This window comes from Coregonus clupeaformis, chromosome 27, assembly GCF_020615455.1.
Source record: "Coregonus clupeaformis isolate EN_2021a chromosome 27, ASM2061545v1, whole genome shotgun sequence".
NCBI lineage: Eukaryota > Metazoa > Chordata > Actinopteri > Salmoniformes > Salmonidae > Coregonus > Coregonus clupeaformis.
In genome coordinates this window covers 24,499,555-24,520,802 of record NC_059218.1, presented here as the reverse complement: position 1 = coordinate 24,520,802, position 21,248 = coordinate 24,499,555, and positions in this window count along the sequence as shown.

Here is a 21,248-nt window from a genome sequence, read left to right as displayed (position 1 = left end):
CTGGCTCCCAGGTGTCTTTTATACAGGTAACGAGCTGAGATTAGGAGCACACTCTTAAAGGGATTGGCTGTTTACCTCGGCTCCAGTGCTGGCTCATCCGGATCCCTCCTTGGCTTTCACGGTTGAGGTGGACGCGTCGGAGGCTGGGATAGGTGCTGTACTTTCCCAGCGCTCGGGCACACCACCCAAACTCCGCCCCTGTGCGTTCTTTTCGAAGAAGCTCAGCCCGGCGGAGCGCAACTATGATGTGGGGGACCGGGAGCTGTTGGCTGTGGTCCAAGCCCTGAAAGCGTGGAGACATTGGCTTGAGGGGGCTAAACACCCTTTTCTCATTTTGACTGACCACCGCAATCTGGAGTACATCCGGGCGGCGAGGAGATTAAACCCTCGCCAGGCAAGGTGGTCCATGTTTCTCACCCATTTTGTTTTCACCCTTTCTTACAGGTCAGGTTCCAGAACGCTAAGGCAGATGCTCTGTCCCGACTGTATGACACGGAGGAGAGTTCCGTGGAGCCCACTCCCATACTTCCGGCGTTGTGTCTGGTGGCACCGGTGGTGTGGGAGGTTGACGCGGACATCGAGCAGGCATTACGTAACGAACCCACTCCTCTCCAGTGTCCAGAGGGTCGTGTGTACGTCCCGCTGGAGGTCCGCGATCGTTTAGTCTATTGGGCTCACACGTCACCCTCCTCTGGTCATCCTGGCATCGGTCGGACAGTACATTGTCTTAGTGGGAAGTACTGGTGGCCCACCTTAGCTAAGGACGTGAGGGTTTATGTTTCCTCCTGCTCGGTGTGTGCCCAGTGTAAGGCTCCTAGACACCTGCCCAGAGGGAAATTGCAACCCCTACCCATTCCACAACGACCGTGGTCCCACCTATCGTTGGATTTCGTGACGGATCTTCCCCCCTCAAAAGGGAACACCATGATCCTGGTCGTTGTGTATTGTGTTTCTAAGTCCTGCTGCCTCATTCCTCTGCCCGGTCTCCCTACGGCCCTACAGACTGCTGAGGCACTATTTACACACGTCTTCCGGCACTATGGGGTACCTGAGGATATAGTGTCTGATCGGGGTTTCACCCTGAGAGTAACGGGCAGGTGGAGAGAGTCAACCAGGAGGTGGGTAGGTTTCTGAGGTCGTATTGCCAGGACCGGCGGGGGGAGAGGTCGGTTTTCCTCCCCTGGGCAGAGATGGCCCAAAACTCACTCCGCCACTCCTCCACTAACCTTACTCCATTCCAGTGTGTATTAGGTTATGAGCCGGTTCTGGCACCTTGGCATCAGAGACAGATCGAGGCACCGCAGTGAGGCTCCGGTGTATGCACCAGGTACCGGGTCTGGCTCTCGACCCGAAACCTGCCCCTTCGCCTGCCCTGCCGGAAGCTGGGTCGGCGGTTTGCAGGGCCATTCAAAGTCCTGAGGAGATTGAACGAGGTATGTTATAGGTTACAGCTTCCTCCTGAGTATCGTATTAACCCCTCGTTCCATGTGTCTCTCCTCAGGCCGGTGGTAGCTGGTCCACTCCAGGAGTCTGAGATACAGGAGGTTCCTCCGCCCCCACTGGACATCGAGGGGGCACTGGCGTACTCGGTCCGTTCCATCCTGGAGTCGAGGCGTCGGGTGGGGGGCCTGCAGTATCTTGTGGAGTGGGAGGGGTACGGTCCGGAGGAACGGTGCTGGGTCCCTAGGAGGGACATCCTCAATCCCTCCATGTTGAGGGATTTCCACCGCTGTCTTCCGACTAGCCACGCACCGCGTCCTCCTGGCCGTCCCCGAGGTCGGGGGGGGGGGTATACTGTCACGGATTCTGCCGAGGCTGCCCCTCCTCCTTGCTCGGGCAGGCATCGGCATTCGTCATCACCAGAATACTAGCTGCTGCCGATCTATGTTCTATGTTTTACCTGTTGTTGTCTGATTGTCTCACACCTGTTTCCCATCGTGTAATTACTCCTTCCCTATTTAACCCGGTGGCTCCCATTGTGTTTTGTGCGTGTTTGTTATTTCGTTTCGTGTGTCGTTTGGTGAGTGTGTTTGCTCCTCCCTGTTTGGAGGTATTTTGTATTTGTTCCTTTACTTGTCAGTAAAGTACGTTTTCATTGAGTTCTGTGTCCTGCGCCTGACTTCGACCCACTGCATTACACTGACACTCATGACAACTACCCTGCATGAATCTGCAGGTAGCTAACCAACCAGGTTCAATGTTAGCTAGCTAACATTAGGCTAGAACTAGCACTGCAAATCATATTACTACACAGATCATACACGTAATGTTAGCTAGTGAGCCAGCCAGCTAACGTTAGTTAGCTAGCTAACAGTACACTTTCACTTGAAATGAAAACAACTTTCTGACATAATTAGAAACGTGAAATGTCTGAAAATGTAGCTAGCTAGACTATCTTACCAGCATACATGGATGGACGCTTCTCCCTCTCTGTCATGGATACCATGTTTGCCCTTAGTTTGAAGATGTAATCTGGAGAGGTGTTTTATACAACAGCCTTCTGTGTGTCTCTTTTCGACTCTGCATATTTGCAATCAAACGCCAGAAAGTGGAGAGCAACACTTATGCAGTTCTACTACGTGATATCTTTCAAAAAAGCAGAGTTAGAAAGGATTACCTACTGTACACATACTGACCAGCTCATGTTATAGACAGAAGCGTGCTACATGGCAGACCAATCCGAACTCATCTTTCGGCATGTCCAGCCCACTCATTATCTCAGCCAATCATGGCTAGCGGGAAGGTTGCTGTCTTTTTCTGTGGCTAAACCAACTGGGCTCGTAATTTAACCATTGTATTTATATATACAGATTACATTCAAGTTTGTTATTAAGGCACATGACAGTTCACATGTTCCAGAAGGCATTTTTGCCAAAAAAAAGCATTTTGATATAAAACAAAAAAGTTTATGTTCAAATGACTCTCCTGTGAAGTAGTGACGCGCGACATACGCCTAGTTTCCTGAAACGAGTCACATGTGCAGTTACAGACTATCTGAGCCCATACTGTTGGCAACAGCACAGTAAAGCCTGATCAAATTACAGCACATAGAGCTACGGAATTAATATGAATTAATACCAGTTCAACTTGCCCATGAAGGTGATAGCCTTCCGGGTAAAAAGGTGTAGTTAGCCATAAAGAAATTGTGGGTGTAATCCCTATATGTTATACTACATACATGGCACATCTGTTTGAGTCTAAAGAATCAATGTGGTCTCAGGTCAATTCATATTATTCTGTATGTTAATCTGTAATACTCAATTTAGTATGATATGTTCAATTATGTTAGGTTACATTATGAATGGAATAGCGGTCGTACAATATCATACCAATTAGAGGATGTATAGTATCATACGTCTTACCTGGTCATACTATAGCATATGAATTGGATGACCTAACTATCATAAGTATTGGAGGACGTATAGTATTGCACGTCTTTATCTGAGACCAGGTTGCTTGTCACCATAACAACAAACGAGAATTATGGGGAGAATTACGTTGGCGGTTAGGGGAACTAATGACAAAAGGAGAATTAAACGACAAAAATTAGGTTAATTTACATAGCAGGTTAGGTGAATTGGATTAAGTTTAGAATAAGGGTTAGCTAAAATGCTACAGTTGTCCCTGACGCGACTGGAACATGCTAGACGGTCGCAGATTATGCCAACCCATCCTCCCCAACCAACCTCCTTACTTTAGTTTCTAACAGTAACTAGACTATTACATAAAGTACATCTTGTATGTCTCTGTGGCCAGGCTGAAAGAATGAGTCTATACAATTTTATCTGTCTCTTTTTTCCATGTCAAATATGCCAGGATTTTGTGTGAGACTAACTGACATCAAGAACATAGATTATGTTATAACAACAGCAGCTCTTCTCTAATCCCCATTTGTCAGAGCTAAACCTCATACCTTTCTATAGTCCCCAGTAAAATCCCAATTTGATGTACCATGGTGCATAACAGTCATGCATAGATACCATCACAGACAACAAGGGAGGGGTGGAGAGGGAGAGGGAGAGAATGGAGGGAGGTAGAGAGAGCAATAGAGAGGGGGGAATGAGAGAAAGGGAGGGAGGGAGGGAGGGAGGGAGGGAGGGAGGGAGGGAGGGAGGGAGGGAGGGAGGGAGGGAGGGAGGGAGGGAGGGATGCTGCCTTTATCTGCTCACCTCAGGCTGTTGTCTTTACTCCGTGGTGGCGGTCTGTGGTGGAGGGATCTCACACACACACTGCCTGACTGAATGGGCCCTGGCCATTGCTACTGCCACACACACAAACACACACGTACACACACACATGTGCAACCGACTCCATTACATTTGACTCAGTGTGTAAGATACAAAACGGGTTATGGTTTGCTGGATACCAGAGTGCACATACACACAAAACCACATCTCTCCAAATGCCCTGAAACCACACAGGGAGAAAGAGAGTGAAAGAGTGAGGAGGGTGAGATAGGGGTAAAAGGACTAAAAATAAAAATAATGGGAGAAATAGAGAGAGAAAGACAAAAATAGGTATTAAGAGAGACTGACAGTCAGAGAGAGAAAAGACAGAGAAAAACGAGGTAAAAAGAAAGAGAGAGAGAGTGAAAGAAGTAGGTAGGTAGTTTGGCGCCTTCACTCTGCCCAGCGCCCCCCGGTGCAGGAGATAAGGGCCTGCTGAATATTTCATGTCTCTGACTGACAGCTCCTCAGGGTCTTAGGAGAGCCATGGCGCCCACTTTACAGCCCAGAGGAATCTCCCAGACAACCTCAACACACATCATGTGACAACACACACACACAAAGACAGGCATGCACACACACAGGAACGCAGACACATACACGGCAGACACACACATGCACGCATGCGCATACAGAGGACACACATACACATGCTCAATTCTCTTCAGGCCCTGTCACCCCACCCCTATGTCTGTGGCTTAGGTGTGCCAGTGGTCATCAGGTTCCAGGTATGTTTGGCATTGTATGACTTTCAAATGCTCTTACAATTTTAAGCACATCCTTTGCGGCTTGAATTGTTCCCACTCATTATAATACATATGGTTAATTAATGCATGATTAATGCATGGTAGAGTAGACAATATGAAATCAAATCAAATAATGATTGGTCACATGCGCCGAATACAACAGGTATAGATAGACCTTACCGTGAAATGCTTACTCACGAGCCCGTAACCGACGATGCAGAGTTCAGGAGTCCGTAAAACGGTGGCCATCCCCACCGGTGCCATTCTCTAAAATCAATAGGAACTGTTAATTTAATTGTAAGTCATATGCTGGTTCTCTTGGTCTCTGATCAACATGTTGTCAAAACTACAAGCATGTCTTCATCTTCACATTCCCCAAACCACGTCTTCAACAATGTGTTATACTTTCCCTTCTGACCAGGCCATCTCAACATTACCCTACACTACAGTACCTCTCATGTTTTACTTAGTAAATCACCTCAAAATACTTTCTCACCTTCAAATTATTTCCATCGGTTACGTCCTGAGTCTTTCAGAGGTGAATTAAATTCCTATTTGATTAAAGCTTGACCAGGAATGACAGTATTGTCTTATACACTGCTCAAAAAAATAAAGGGAACACTTAAACAACACAATGTAACTCCAAGTCAATCACACTTCTGTGAAATCAAACTGTCCACTTAGGAAGCAACACTGATTGACAATAAATTTCACATGCTGTTGTGTAAATGGAATAGACAACAGGTGGAAATTATAGGCAATTAGCAAGACACCCCCAATAAAGGACTGGTTTTGCAAATGGTGACCACAGACCACTTCTCAGTTCCTATGCTTCCTGGCTGATGTTTTGGTCACTTTTGAATGCTGGCGGTGCTTTCACTCTAGTGGTAGCATGAGACGCAGTCTACAACCCACACAAGTGGCTCAGGTAGTGCAGCTCATCCAGGGTGGCACATCAATGCGAGCTGTGGCAAGAAGGTTTGCTGTGTCTGTCAGCGTAGTGTCCAGAGCATGGAGGCACTACCAGGAGACAGGCCAGTACATCAGGAGACGTGGAGGAGGCCGTAGGAGGGCAACAACCCAGCAGCAGGACTGCTACCTCCGCCTTTGTGCAAGGAGGAGCAGGAGGAGCACTGCCAGAGCCCTGCAAAATGACCTCCAGCAGGCCACAAATGTGCATGTGTCTGCTCAAACGGTCAGAAACAGACTCCATGAGGGTGGTATGAGGGCCCGACGTCCACAGGTGGGGGTTGTGCTTACAGCCCAACACCGTGCAGGATATTTGGCATTTGCCAGAGAACACCAAGATTGGCAAATTCGCCACTGGCGCCCTGTGCTCTTCACAGATGAAAGCAGGTTCACACTGAGCACGTGACAGACGTGACAGAGTCTGGAGACGCCGTGGAGAACGTTCTGCTGCCTGCAACATCCTCCAGCATGACCGGTTTGGCGGTGGGTCAGTCATGGTGTGGGGTGGCATTTCTTTGGGGGGCCACACAGCCCTCCATGTGCTCGCCAGAGGTAGCCTGACTGCCATTAGGTACCGAGATGAGATCCTCAGACCCCTTGTGAGACCATATGCTGGTGCAGTTGGCCCTGGGTTCCTCCTAATGCAAGACAATGCTAGACCTCATGTGGCTGGAGTGTGTCAGCAGTTCCTGCAAGAGGAAGGCATTGATGCTATGGACTGGCCCGCCCGTTCCCCAGACCTGAATCCAATTGAGCACATCTGGGACATCATGTCTCGCTCCATCCACCAACGCCACGTTGCACCACAGACTGTCCAGGAGTTGGCAGATGCTTTAGTCCAGATCTGGGAGGAGATCCCTCAGGAGACCATCCGCCACCTCATCAGCAGAATGCCCAGGCGTTGTAGGGAGGTCAAACAGGCACGTGGAGGCCACACACACTACTGAGCCTCATTTTGACTTGTTTTAAGGACATTACATCAAAGTTGGATCAGCCTGTAGTGTGGTTTTCCACAATTCCAGACCTCCATGGGTTGATAAATTTGATTTCCATTGATCATTTTTGTGTGATTTTGTTGTCAGCACATTCAACTATGTAAAGAAAAAAGTATTTAATAAGATTATTTCATTCATTCAGATCTAGGATGTGTTATTTTAGTGTTCCCTTTATTTTTTTGAGCAGTGTATAATCGCAGTGAGTGTGGTCATGTGGGCTTTTGAAGGGCTAACGGCAGAGCCATGCTTCAGTAGTGTGTTGGAGTGAAATTACACTTGGCAGCCATGTCATTTTTTCCAAAAAGGCCTCTGTGATTCTCTAACAAAAAGTGTGCTCCTGAGATATTAGATCCTTTTCCTTCTTCCTCATTAGGAGGGAGCTCCAGTCAAGGTAATTTTCTGACAGTACAGGCAGCACTACTCTCTAGCAGGGAACCTGCAGTAAATCAAAGAGAAATCCCTCCACATCTCCCTCCTCGGCCTCTCCCTCCACTTCCCAGGATCCATCTCTTCTCCCATTAGGATGCATGGAGAGGCTCCTAAGCCTGAATCCCAAAGAACCGTTGCCCCGCCCCGCCCCGCCCCGCCCCGCCCCTCCACGCCCCGCCCCGCTGTCACATCTGACCACTCGGTCCCTGATGAGATCATTGTCTGCAGATTGCTTCCCTGTGAGGCCCCTTGGCACCCGGTAGTGTCTGGTGTGTGTGTGTGATGTGTGCTGCGTCTGGGGCCCAGGCAAGCGGCACCTCTAATCATCCCTGACACCAGTGGCCCTGCCCCTCCTAGGCCCCCACCGCCTGCCTGCCCCGGCCCGCCCAGCCTAGCCAGCCCAGCTAACTCCAAAAACACCGTCCTCTTCCATCCTCTGCCCAATTGGTCTGACTGACAGATCAGCCACTCATGGGCCACAACCAGGCCCAATCACTCTCGCTCATTGACGGAAAATGGCTTCCAGAGCTGCATGTGCCAAAGGAATTAGTTCCCAGTGAGAGCTCATCCAGAGGTCAGGTAAAATTGGTGAGGCTGAGAGGGGGTCATCCTGTGCCATACACCCCCATACACCCCCTCTCCCCCCTCTCCCATCATCTCTCCTTCTTTACAGGAAGAGGAAGTCAGGGGTCTGGCCTAAACAAACTCAGAATGTTGAGCCGCGTGGGGCTTCAGAGCTTTGCTTCCACTGAGGATCAAGTCACTCCTGATGATGGGCTGTAGTTAGGGGGTTGGGTGTCACACTGAAGTGGATCCATATTAAACAAGCAATCACAAAGGGAAGCGGGACGACTCTGCACTGCTACACACTGCAGTAACATTTGAGGACTTTTACTTCCATTTTTATTGTAATCATTTAGTGAGGAAAATAATTCTAATAATGTATATGCTAGAAAGCTAAAACATAATGACTGCCCCGAATGTTTAAGTTCAGTACCACTTAAATATTTTCCCTGGAGATCAGTGTAGCAGACTCAAGCCAACATCAGTCACATTACAGACAAGCCTCTCCCTTTGATGTAATAACAGTTAAGCTCATTGCTCTTCTGAAACGCTACAGCTGCTCTGCCATCATGGCTTAATGTTGTAGCCTCTTGTGTGCCTCAAGTTACTGTATATATTTGTCCTGTGTAGCCTATATTCTGAAAATATAAAGGCCCACTAACCATGCTCATTAAAATGCTAAATCATCACCCTGTTAAAGTGCTAAATCATTACTCCTGCCAAAAAAGCATTGTTATCTACAGAAGAAGTCGGTGAACTTGGTTTTTCAAAGCGTAAATCATTTTCTAATTGAAATGCCTAACACCTGAGGTGACTCCGCCCCTAGAGATATTTGATTGGCTTCTTAGGGCTTCACCTGTCTTCCCCTCATTCCTGGCCTCCGTGTTCTGTCTGTTGGAGATGATGTTGATGGAGAATTATGTATTGTTTGTTTTAGTTTGGGGCGAGAACATATTCCACGCTGTGAAGGTGACAGGGTAGGGTGAGTTATGTGTCGTGAGGGGAGGAAATGTGAGCCTTTAAACCTTTTGAAGTGATTCCCTCACTGTCCTGCTGGCCTCAGGCAAGGCTTGTTTGAACACACTGTAGAGGGGCAAAGGGAAGATGTGGAAACCATTTGATTTGTGTGGTGTATGGGGAGACATGTGGCCGTAACCTTAACTTGTAAACCCAAATTGCATTTAATCAAACGCTTAACATGTAGTTCTAGTGCATTGCAGTTAAGCTAAGAGATTTATCCACTAACATGCCCTTTTATCTGGGAAGGCATAATGAAAAATGTCATGTAAATTCCTCACATATGTTCATGTTATATTGTCATTAATTGCTCGTTCTACATTGAAAACCCAAATAAACCCAAAGTAATTATACAATAACTTATAGTCACATTATTAAGTCACCTGCTATAAGCTGACCATATTGTGAGAATTGCGTTGAGATATGTCTGGGTTAAACTAGCAGATGTCACTTGTGTAACAACAATAGCCTTTTAACTAGCTGTACTTCGCCTGTGAATACAGTAGCTTATTAACTAAATGTACACTCTGTCTGGTGAATAACCTGATTGTACTTCCACCGATTCACGGTTCACATTGGGAACATGACCTCAGAGGTAAATTGTGTGCACCCTCTCCTCTCTGAGACAAAAGCTAATGATGCAGAAAAAAGACCAGGGACTTTCTTGCCAAGAAGCCTGAGTATCTCCCAACGCTGTGGCTCGTTGGAGGGCCTGGTAAAATAAAAAATAAAAAATAAAAAATTAATCATGCACATGGGCCTGGGAAATCACCCAGTGATGTGATGCTAGGCTAGAGGAACAATCATGTGCACTATGGGCTCTCAGGCACTCCCAGGGCCGGGCTGTGCTGTCTGCTGGCTGAGGGTCTTGTGCCTGTCTTGGAGCCTCTCCAGAGTGAAGAAGAGCCCCGGTAATTATAACAGGAGGCATGACGAGTCATTACAAGTCATATTCCCAGCCATGGCAGACAGTGCCCTCTCCCAAAACACACCAAACAGGAACCATACATCTCCCCTTCATCCTCACACCCTCTCATTTGGAACATTTAGAAGCCCTGTAGTTTTGGCGTGGAGAGATGGGGCTACATGTGAGTATGTGGATGTAAAAGTACCGTGGAGGGAGCCCCGTGAGTAAGCATCAGCATGTGTGTGGAGCAGAGCGGATCGGCATTATTCTCCCCTCCTCTCTCTGCTCTCTGTCTCCTTCACCTCATCACCCCTCTCGCTCTGTCTCATCGAAGGTAAGGAAGTGGATGGAGCATCGCAGCCTGGTTTATTTAGCGGACAGGGGTTCAGAGTTGAAAGGGAAGTTGGTGTGTGGTGGGGAGATGGAGGGAGGAGGGGTGATGTGTGAGCAGGGGAATGTGTGGTGTGGTGGGCCTGGGAGAGAGAGATGAGATGGGACCACATATCTCTAATGGAACGTTATGTTTGACATGGGGGCTGGCTGAGGTAGGAGGAGGATGGCGGGGATTCCTGGAGTTTGGTTGAAACACACACACCCACATACCCCTGAAGTGTGCCCCTCTGTGTCAGCCGAGTGGCGCTGTGCTTTGATCTCAGCTCCGCGGGTCAGAAATATGTCTCTCTCTCTCTCTCTCTATCTCTCTATCTCTCTCTCTCGCTCTCAATCTCTCTCTCTCTCTCAATTCAATTCAATTCAAGGGGCTTTATTGACATGGGAAACATATGTTTAAATTGCCAAAGCAAGTGAAATGGATAAACAAAAGTGAAATAAACAATAAAAAGTGAACAGTAAATATTACACTCACACAAGTTCCAAAATAAGAGACATTTCAAATGGCATATTATGTCTATAAACAGTGTTGTAACGATGTGCAAATAGTTAAAGGACAAAAAGGAAAATAAATAAACATAAACATGGGTTGTTTTTACAATGGTGTTTGTTCTTCACTGGGTGCCCTTTTCTTGTGGCAACAGGTCACAAATCTTGCTGCTGTGATTGCACACTCTCTCTCTCTCTCTCTCTCTCTCTCTCTCTCTCTCTCTCTCTCTCTCTATCACTCTCTCTCTCTCTCTCTCTCTCTCTCTCTCCTCCAGCCATCTGCCTGCTAGGGCAGATGCTCGACTGCCTCAGGGTGTTTAGGTTTTGGAGGAATCCTAATTTCCTCTACTAATCATGACATCATCCTGCCTGAATAGGTTAAAGATGTTGCCAGGATATTCCTCGCTTCCTCACTCCAGCAGGGCCCAAATTAGACACATTACATACTGCCCCAGTGTGAGATAATATTTACCGCATTTCCTCGCTGAAAAACAGTAAGTGTGTGTGTGTTGCATGTATGTGTGTAAAGTGTGTTGCATGTGTGTTCCTGCGTGCATGTGCACGTGTGTATCAGTGGAGGCTGCTGGGGGGAGGACGGATCATAATAATGTCTGGAATGGAGCGAATGGAAACCATGTGTTTGATACCATTCCATTCACTCTGCTCCAGCCATTACCATGAGCCCGTCCTCCCCAATTAAGGTGCCACCAACCTCCTGTGGTGTGTATGTGACTGTGTGTGTTGTATTTGGCCACAAACTAGTATGCCCCATATGGTGGGATCAGAACCTGAGGTAATTCAATAGTGGAGAATAAGTTGAGTTGAGCGGCTCCCCCATTACGGACATGATTAAAGACTTGACTGATTAGAGGTGAGGAGTGGCCATGGCCTCCTCAGCTTGTCAATAACAGTTAGACTCACCTCCATGCTGCTCCAACCAGCCTGTCTCTCTCTATCCCCACCACCCACTAACCATCTCCATCTGAAACATAATGCCTAGCTGTCATTCATTTGACAGTTTACAGTATTTGCTAAATGTGAATACTAGTTTTTGCCCCCCCCCAAAAAAATGCATTGAATTGATAGGTTTTCACCAAACTTTGACTGTGTGCAATCAGCCCTTCTCACTCCACCGTGTCAGGCACAGGTTCAAAACCCAGTGGCTTTGTTTCGACCAGAATCTCTCCAAGGCATTAAGTGAGAAATGAGAGAACCCTAGATTAGAATCCTACCTCTTCATTTCAGCTACATCTGTGCTCGGCCATCAACTAAACAACACAACAATGACACATAATTCAAGGCCCGAGAAATGTGTCCGTATTGCCACAATGAGGGTGGTTCAAGAAGTAACAAGGCCACCAAATAGGACTGTCTTTCATCCCATATTCAGATACAGTTGACTCATGATAAATACAAGGTCTCTGGTCATAAATGCCTGTACGAAACCGGAGCATGCAGTTATCCAAAGCAAGTCAAGCATACATTATTTATTTGATTTAGGACCGTTTAACTGCAATGCAGAGTCGGTACTCTCATCACAAAGATATGATGACATAATAAAGAGATAGTTGGAAAGGATACATACCAATCATCATAACATATGTATAGACTCTTCATCTCCTACTACTATTTTATCTAGATGTTGCATGAAAAGTTATATGTGTACATATGGAGGAGTGGGATGAATAAAGATGCAACCATAAAGATTCTCAGCTCAAACAACCATGTGTTTTCCATAAAATCATACTTTACAGGATTTTTATGATAGGGGTGTTGCTTCGAGATGTCTTTGAGGCAGTATCTGTAGTTCGTCCCTGAAGGCAACACACACAATACCCGATGGCCTGAAAAGACAGCATGACATAGCAGCACCAGCTAAGGAGAGGAATGTTCAGGCTTCTTCTGCCAAACTACATGGGGAGAATCCAGTCCAGTTCCTTTTTGTAGTTCTGGTGTTCGTGTGAGGAGAAAGCATGTTTGACAACAGGAATTAAAGAATTGAACAGAAATGGAACTAAATGAAAACGTAATGATATTTGAACATTTGTGGTTGTGGTTTGTTTGATATTAGTACTAGTCGATCCCAATGCGCTGCCTTGAGTTGTGTGACATCGCAATATATTCTTTCACAAAATACCACTTTTTGTATCATCGTTTTTGAAAAACTCATAATTATGGACAGCATGTACAATGCAGATCCAGTAGATATACTATATTCATACTTGGCCTAAAGATGTTCTCGTACAATATCATAAACTACTCCAATTACATTTACTTGTGAAGAGTTTATTTCCAAAACGTTATATCCACCAATTATTCCCATTTGTGTTTTCTGCATCAGAAATTATGGCTTATGGGTACCTTTATGTGTGTGAAAAAATATTACTGTTCTCACATGTGGAATTCATAACTTTTAGAAGTGTATTAAAATGGGTTGCAAAACGCTATATATAAATTTTTTTGCTGGAATGGAATGTTGTATATGCTGTATATTTAACATATAAATTCAAGCAATCATAAATCTAGCCTCATGCTTTACTGTTTGGTTAGAGATAGGCCTCATCCCAAATGCCACCTTATTCCCTATATATTGCATTACTTCTGACCAGAGACCAGATATCATATTACCGTATTGATTATTTTCATATTTGTTTTTATATATTGATGTCACAAATGTGAATCATTTGTACAGTTATTGAATAAAAATGTAATTATTTGTCGCATTTGACTGGGTAAAACCTTGCAGTGCTACTTTCTTCTCTGAGAGACAGGTGGATACAGTGGGGGAAAAAAGAATTTAGTCAGCCACCAATTGTGCAAGTTCTCCCACTTAAAAAGATGAGAGAGGCCTGTAATTTTCATCATAGGTACACGTCAACTATGACAGACAAAATGAGAATTTTTTTTCCAGAAAATCACATTGTAGGATTTTAAATGAATTTATTTGCAAATTATGGTGGAAAATAAGTATTTGGTCAATAACAAAAGTTTCTCAATACTTTGTTATATACCCTTTGTTGGCAATGACACAGGTCAAACGTTTTCTGTAACTCTTCACAAGGTTTTCACACACTGTTGCTGGTATTTTGGCCCATTCTTTCATGCAGATCTCCTCTAGAGCAGTGATGTTTTGGGGCTGTCGCTGGGCAACACGGACTTTCAACTCCCTCCAAAGATTTTCTATGGGGTTGAGATCTGGAGACTGGCTAGGCCACTCCAGGACCTTGAAATGCTTCTTACGAAGCCACTCCTTCGTTGCCCAGGCGGTGTATTTGGGATCATTGTCATGCTGAAAGACCCAGCCACGTTTCATCTTCAATGCCCTTGCTGATGGAAGGAGGTTTTCACTCAAAATCTCACAAAACATGGCCCCATTCATTCTTTCCTTTACACGGATCAGTCGTCCTGGTCCCTTTGCAGAAAAACAGCCCCAAAGCATGATGTTTCCACCCCCCATGCTTCACAGTAGGTATGGTGTTCTTTGGATGGAACTCAGCATTCTTTGTCCTCCAAACACGACGAGTTGAGTTTTTTTAACCACAAAGTTATATTTTGGTTTCATCTGACCATATGACATTCTCCCAATCCTCTTCTGGATCATCCAAATGCACTCTAGCAAACTTCAGACGGGCCTGGACATGTACTGGCTTAAGCAGGGGGGACACGTCTGCCACTGCAGGATTTGAGTCCCTGGCGGCGTAGTGTGTTACTGATGGTAGGCTTTGTTACTTTGGTCCCAGCTCTCTGCCGGTCATTCACTAGGTCCCCCCGTGTGGTTCTGGGATTTTTGCTCACCGTTCTTGTGATCATTTTGACCCCACGGGGTGAGATCTTGCGTGGAGCCCCAGATCGAGGGGAGATTATCAGTGGTCTTGTATGTCTTCCATTTCCTAATAATTGCTCCCACAGTTGATTTCTTCAAACCAAGCTGCTTACCTATTGCAGATTCAGTCTTCCCAGCCTGGTGCAGGTCTACAATTCTGTTTCTGGTGTCCTTTGTCAGCTCTTTGGTCTTGGCCATAGTGGAGTTTGGAGTGTGACTGTTTGAGGTTGTGGACAGGTGTCTTTTATACTGATAACAAGTTCAAACAGGTGCCATTAATACAGGTAACGAGTGGAGGACAGAGGAGCCTCTTAAAGAAGAAGTTACAGGTCTGTGAGAGCCAGAAATCTTGCTTGTTTGTAGGTGACCAAATACTTATTTTCCACCATAATTTGCAAATAAATTCATTAAAAATCCTACAATGTGATTTTCTGGATTTTTTTTTCTCATTTTGTCTGTCATAGTTGACGTGTACCTATGATGAAAATTACAGGCCTCTCTCATCTTTTTAAGTGGGAGAACTTGCACAATTGGTGGCTGACTAAATACTTTTTTTCCCCACTGTATATCTCGTTTTGCATCAACATTTTATTGTTTGTCTCTCTGAAATGAAACCATCTAGTGATAAATGACAGATGTATTAGTTTGAAACCTATCACTCCCATGCCATGATTAGATGGGGGAAACCCACACCAATCTCTTTCATAAGTTCTTTAAACAAAAAAAGCACATTTACCAACATTTCTGAAAATGGATATATAGTGTTTTGGAAAGAAACTCTTCAAATATTTTCCAGTCACATGTGTGACCCGATCCATTTATGGCTTTGCAAGCCGAAGAACATCATCCCAACCGTGAAGCACAGGGGTGGCAGCATCATGCTGTGGGGGTGCTTTGCTGCAGGAAAGACTGGTGCACTTCACGAAATAGATGGCATCATGAGGAAGGAAAATTATGCGGACATATTGAGGCAACATCTCTAGACATCAGTCAGGAAGTTAAAGCTTGGTCGCAAATGGGTCTTCCAAATGGACAATGTTGTGGCAAAATGGCTTAAGGACAACAAAGTCAAGGTATTGGAGTGGCCATCACAAAGCCCTGACCTCAATCCTATAGAAAATGTGTGGGCAGAACTGAAAAAGCGTGTGCAAGCAAGGAGGCCTACAAACCTGACTCAGTTACACCAGCTCTGTCAGGAGGAATGGGCCAAAATTCACCCAATTTATTGTGGGAAGCTTGCGGAAGGCTAACCGAAACGTTTGACCCAAGTTAAACAATTTAAAGGCAATGCTACCAAATACTAATTGAGTGTATGTAAACTTCTGATCCACTGGGAATGTGATGAAATAAATAAATTCTCTCTACTATTGTTCTGACATTTCACATTCTTAAAATAAAGTGGTGATCCTAACTGACCTAAGACAGTGATTTTTACTCGGATTGAATGTCAGGAATCGTGGAAAACTGAGTTTAAATGTATTTGGCTAAGGTGTATGAAAACTTCAGACTTCAACTATATATATATATATAAATATATATATATATAAACATATCTGTAATTTAGTCATGTCACGTACAGCAGAAGACACTCATTCATTGTACTGAATTAGCCTTGAGCAGGAGAGCAGGAGAGCAGGAGAGCTTATTCAGAACAGCAGAGGGAAGCTTCAGTAGCATTTAGCATGTACAGTACAGAACCTTTCAAGTTTGTTTTACATTAGGAAATAGGAGAATGATATTGTGCATGAACTCGGCATGTACTAACCTTTATAGGGGGACAACAGAGAGGTACAGTGAACATACAGCCGTTTCTCATTCTCTTACCTTCGTCTTTCACTCACTACGGAACCTCTGGAGTTTACACTCCTTATGCTTTACGAAACAGATAGCCCCAAAATAACATCCAAAATGACAAACTGCTGGTAAGACCAGCCTGTTGAGCAAGTTATCATGATTCAACTATGCTAGTAAGCCGTAGAACCCAGTACACATTACTTTTTTACATGCCGTCATCTAGAATCTGTCACATATACCAAACAAACCATTCATTTTGTTCCACTATCTATTTGTGTGTTTACCTTTGACTGTCGTGTGTACCCTTTGAGTGAAAGATGAGAGGAAAGGTCAGAGGGAATTGAATTCTTTGTAGCCTGCTGTTCCCAGTCTCTATCGCGTAGACAGCTGGGCGCCCTGTACAGTTAAGATCACAGGCCTTGATAACCTGGACCTTGATTTATGGACAGCATGGGCTTTTGCAATCACCTAATGAGGGAAACTAGAGTGTTTACATGTTTATTAAATACCCAGTACCAGCTGGGACTGGTCGGGCAGACAGCATCTATCATAATATTTCTGTTTCACGGCCCACCTTAACCCCATGCTGGACTGTTTGGTCTCACTCAATCAGATGGCTTTGAATACAGAGAGAAAGCGAGGCTATTTGGCTGTTAGCTGTGTGGACTGGACAGAGAGGACGGTTGATTTGGAAGACACCTCACAATCAATGTGGCACCATGAGTAATTGAGTAATTGCGTGGCTACTTTGTTGCTGAAAATACCTGTTTCCCTGTTTCACAGTTGTGGTTATTGTAGCAGCTACAATGTCGCTATTGAAGTCAATGTTATGAAGAGGTACTTCTGTTTACAACTTTCATCTAATTCGAGGGCTTTGCATCAAGAATGACGTCAGTGTATTAGAAATAGCATTGGCAAGCAGTTTGTGCGTAATTTGTTGACTACTTTTTGTTCTAAGTAACCTTGCAGTGTTGTGTTAAAAGGCTGTATCCCCTTGTGTTCCTGCCAAAGGTACTATAAGGAAAGGGTAATGGTTATAGGAACAGCGATAATACCAGTGATACTAAACTGGATTTTCCTGAAAACAGAATGCTCTTTGATGGGGTCAGCCTGGTCAGCCTGGTCAGCCTGGAAAAAATAGAACGCCCTATATCTCTGTATTTTCACATGCAAAAAAAAAAAAAATGCACAAATCGATAGAAGGAAAAAGAACACAAACCTGCATATTTGCTTTCTTCCTTCTTGGCCTTTGATACATATTTTACGATCTCCAACAGGCCTGTTGTCGGTTTCCCCCCCTGAATGAAATACTTTGCCGTACTCGTTACAGGAGGTCATGCAAAGTTTTCTCAGTAGGGGCCTGTCTACCCCGAGGCTGTTCTCAGCCAGAGAAGCCTGGAACTCACATGGTACTGTACTCACAGCCAGCCCTTGGCTTCAGTTACCGGGACTTAAATGTTTAACAGCTCTCAGTCGACTAACATAAACAAGCTACTTGCAGGCTCTTCTTTGGGACACGTAAAGACACTTTCAGGAACAGTGTTTGCTGGAAATTAGATCTTGTAATCCCTGCTCTTCATGCCTCTCTTAAAAGTGCGAGGAGGGACAAGTGGGGGTAATGCATTTTAATGCATTGGCGACAGGGGGGCTTTCGCTGCACTCGTATCAACCCTCTCCCTTTCTCTCTTGCCTTTGTCTGTTCCCCCGGCCCGCAGAGATGGAGACGAGACCCCCCACCGCCCCTCCACCCTAGCCCTCCACCTCACCTTCCACCCCCTCGCTCCTCCTGGCCCTTCCCATCACAGTCTCTGGAATACCTCAGCACCTGGGAAAGATTCCCTGCAATCCAAAAAAGTTAATGCACAACAGACGCCCTTTCTCCATTTGGCCTTGTAAAACCTTTGCACACCAATTCCTCTTTCCATCAGAGCGATGTAATTGTCAGTTTTCTTTAAAGAAACGGTGGTAGCAGCCGAGTGGTCATGAAGGATTCCAGAGCAGCATGTCTTTCAACCAGCCAGAACCACTGACCTACATGGAACCCCAAAAAAGGGTTTGGCCTGGAACCAAAAGGGGTTCTTCAAAGAGTTATCCTATGGGGTCAGCTGAAGAACCGTTTTTGGTTCTAGATAGCACCTTCTTTTTTAAGAGTGTGGTGGGAATAATGGGCCAGCATACACTGGCTCTGGGGAGTTAAAGAGTATGTTAGTCCACTGGCTCCTGGGGTGTTATAGAGTATGTTAGTCCACTGGCTTGGGGGAGTTATAGAGTATGTTGGTCCACTGGCTCTGGGAGGTTATAGAGTATGTTAGTCCACTGGCTCTGGGAGGTTATATAGTATGTTAGTCCACTGGCTTGGGGGTGTTATAGAGTATGTTAGTCCACTGGCTCTGGGAGGTTATAGAGTATGTTAGTCCACTGGCTCTGGGAGGTTATAGAGTATGTTAGTCCACTGGCATGGGGGTATTATAGAGTATGTTAGTCCACTGGCTCTGGAGGGTTATAGAGTATGTTAGTCCACTGGCTTGGGGGGGTTATAGAGTATGTTAGTCCACTGGCTTGGGGGGGTTATAGAGTATGTTAGTCCACTGGCTCTGGGGGGTTATAGAGTATGTTAGTCCACTGGCTTGGGGGGTTATAGAGTATGTTAGTCCACTGGCTCTGGGGGTTATAGAGTATGTTAGTCCACTGGCTCTGGGGGGTTATAGAGTATGTTAGTCCACTGGCTTGGGGGGGGTTATAGAGTATGTTAGTCCACTGGCTCTGGGAGGTTATAGAGTATGTTAGTCCACTGGCTTGGGGGTGTTATAGAGTATGTTAGTCCACTGGCTCTGGGGGGTTATAGAGTATGTTAGTCCACTGGCTTGGGGGGGTTATAGAGTATGTTAGTCCACTGGCTCTGGGAGGTTATAGAGTATGTTAGTCCACAGGCTTGGGGGTGTTATAGAGTATGTTAGTCCACTGGCTCTGTGAGGTTATAGAGTATGTTAGTCCACTGGCTTGGGGGTGTTATATGGTATGTTAGTCCACTGGCATGGGGGGGGGTTATAGAGTATGTTAGTCCACTGGCTTGGGGGGGTTATAGAGTATGTTAGTCCACTGGCTCTGGGGGTGTTATAGAGTATGTTAGTCCACTGGCTTGGGGGGGGGTTATAGAGTATGTTAGTCCACTGGCTTGGGGGGGTTATAGAGTATGTTAGTCCACTGGCTCTGGGGGTGTTATAGAGTATGTTAGTCCACTGGCTCTGTGAGGTTATAGAGCATGTTAGTCCACTGGCTTGGGGGTGTTATAGAGTATGTTAGTCCACTGGCTTGGGGGTGTTATAGAGTATGTTAGTCCACTGGCTCTTGGGGGTTATAGAGTATGTTAGTCCACCGGCTCTGGGGTGTTATAGAGTATGTTAGTCCACTGGCTCTGGGAGGTTATAGAGTATGTTAGTCCACTGGCTCTGGAGGATTATAGAGTATGTTAGTCCACTGGCTCTGGGGTGTTATAGAGTATGTTAGTCCACTGGCTCTGGGAAGTTATAGAGTATGTTAGTCCACTGGCTCTGGGGAGTTAAAGAGTATGTTAGTCCACTGGCTCTGGAGGATTATAGAGTATGTTAGTCCACTGGCTTGGGGGTGTTATAGAGTATGTAAGTCCACTGGCTCTGGGAGGTTATAGAGTATGTTAGTCCACTGGCTCTGTGAGGTTATAGAGTATGTTAGTCTTTGGCTCTGGAAGGTTATAGAGTATGTTAGTCCACTGGCTCTGGAGGATTATAGAGTATGTTAGTCCACTGGCTCTGGGGTGTTATAGAGTATGTTAGTCCACTGGCTCTGGGATGTTATAGAGTATGTTAGTCCACTGGCTTGGGGGTGTTATAGAGTATGTTAGTCCACTGGCTCTGGGAGGTTATAGAGTATGTTAGTCTTTGGCTCTGGAAGGTTATAGAGTATGTTAGTCCACTGGCTCTGGGGTGTTATAGAGTATGTTAGTCCACTGGCTCTGTGAGGTTATAGAGTATGTTAGTCCACTGGCTCTTGGGGGTTATAGAGTATGTTAGTCCACTGGCTCTGGGAGGTTATAGAGTATGTTAGTCCACTGGCTCTGGGAGGTTATAGAGTATGTTAGTCCACTGGCTTGGGGGGGTTATAGAGTATGTTAGTCCACTGGCTCTGGGAGGTTATAGAGTATGTTAGTACATTGGCTCTGGGAGGTTATAGAGTATGCTAGTCCACTGGCTCTGGGAGGTTATAGAGTATGTTAGTTCACTGGCTTGGGGGTGTTATAGAGTATGTTAGTCCACTGGCTCTGGGAGGTTATAAAGTATGTTAGTCCACTGGCTCTGGGAGGTTATAGAGTATGTTAGTCCACTGGCTCTGGGAGGTTATAGAGTATGTTAGTCTTTGGCTCTGGAAGGTTATAGAGTATGTTAGTCCACTGGCTCTGGGATGTTATAGAGTATGTTAGTCCACTGGCTTGTGGGTGTTATAGAGTATGTTAGTCCACTGGCTCTGGGAGGTTATAGAGTATGTTAGTCTTTGGCTCTGGAAGGTTATAGAGTATGTTAGTCCACTGGCTCTGGGGTGTTATAGAGTATGTTAGTCCACTGGCTCTGGGAGGTTATAGAGTATGTTAGTCCACTGGCTCTTGGGGGTTATAGAGTATGTTAGTCCACTGGCTCTGGGAGGTTATAGAGTATGTTAGTCCACTGGCTCTGGGAGGTTATAGAGTATGTTAGTCCACTGGCATGGGGGGGTTATAGAGTATGTTAGTCCACTGGCTCTGGGAGGTTATAGAGTATGTTAGTACACTGGCTCTGGGAGGTTATAGAGTATGTTAGTCCACTGGCTCTGGGAGGTTATAGAGTATGTTAGTCCACTGGCTTGGGGGTGTTATAGATTATGTTAGTC